Source organism: Budorcas taxicolor, chromosome 3 (genome assembly GCF_023091745.1).
Source record: "Budorcas taxicolor isolate Tak-1 chromosome 3, Takin1.1, whole genome shotgun sequence".
In the NCBI taxonomy this organism is placed as follows: Eukaryota; Metazoa; Chordata; class Mammalia; order Artiodactyla; family Bovidae; genus Budorcas; species Budorcas taxicolor.
In genome coordinates this window covers 87,312,941-87,314,244 of record NC_068912.1, presented here as the reverse complement: position 1 = coordinate 87,314,244, position 1,304 = coordinate 87,312,941, and the positions used below count along the sequence as shown (strand labels likewise).

The 1,304-nt window shown below is 49.3% G+C and overlaps 1 non-coding gene across 1 annotated transcript; it reads right to left on the bottom strand.

Annotated features, from left to right (window-relative positions):
- Positions 1–754: 754 nt before the first annotated feature.
- Positions 755–827, bottom strand: TRNAG-CCC (transfer RNA glycine (anticodon CCC)). Its single transcript has one exon. It is a non-coding gene; the product is annotated as a tRNA-Gly (tRNA).
- Positions 828–1,304: the final 477 nt, after the last annotated feature.

Below are 1,304 nucleotides of genomic sequence, written 5' to 3'. Positions count from 1 at the left end.
GGCTCAACCTGGTGGCTCAGCAGTAGAGGATCCACCTGCAATGCAGGATCTGTGGGAGATGCGGGTTTGATCCCTGGGTCAGGAAGATCCCCTGAAGCAGGGCATAGCAACCTGCTCCAGTATTTTTGCCTGAAGAATCCTATGGAGAGAGGAGCCTGGTGGGCTACAGTCCATAAGGTTGCAAAGAGCTGGCCGCAACTGAAACGATTTAGCTCTCCTTGGCTCAGCCAGCTCCTCTAGCCAGTCTGGTCTCCCCAGCAGCTGTGTCACACCGGCTCTCTTCCTCCTCATTCTTCTCAGCAATCACTCCCAACAACATCTGTGTTACTGTACTTGTGGTGGTTCTTTATTCCTAGACCAAAAAATAAATTAAAACAAGAGAGTGGCAGACCCCTTGATTTGGGGAACCTTTCTATTGGAGAAGTTATACCCCACCCTGTGAGAAAGTGGTGGATCTCGAAGATTCAAGTTAGGGTGACTTCAAGTCGGTAGCCAACAGCTTCAAGGAGCTCACTGTTTCTTGTTAGAAGCAGCTGCAGGGGTGGGGTGGGGTGGGGACACCACGCATGTCAACCAGCTCCAGCCCTGCACCCCATCAGAGAAACCAGCCCCGAGAGGCCAAACCAGGAGGCAAAGTGGTTTTTTAATGTACAGGATAAAGGGACTTAAGAATTATTTATTTATTTACTTATCTGGCTGCAGCCCATCTTAGTTGTGGCACATGGGGTCTTTAGCTGTGGCTTGTGGTGTCTAGCTCCTTGACCAGGGATTGAACCTGGGTCCCCTGCATTGGGAGTGCAGAGTCTTAGCCACTGGACCACCAGGGAAGTCTCAGGCACAGTATTTTTGGATCTTCTCGCCAGCTCTGAGAGTGGAGGTAATTGTCCCCATTGCCTGGATGAGTGCCTTGCAAATAAATGCAGGAGACAGGCTGCAAAAGCAGGGCTTTTCAGTTCAAATCTGCCGCCTTCACACCACCCCATTTTCTTCGCATGGCTGAGACTCCAGCACCGATGAAGAGCAGGGCAGAGCCCTGCCCTAGATTCCCCTAGGCCTTGCTTTTCACCAGGTTGCTTGGGAAATGAAACAGAACCAGAACAGAGCTTACGTGTTCTGTTATGTCACACCTCTTTTTTCCCAAGATCTCAAAGGCCTGGGTCCATTTATCTAGATACTCAAATTCTCAACAGGGGCGTTAGATAGATGCTGAGAGGGAAATGCTGTTTTGGAAAGAATGAAACCATTCTTGCAGTGTTTATACTCAATTCCGGAGACCTGGTTAGAAAAATATTTTTAACAAACGG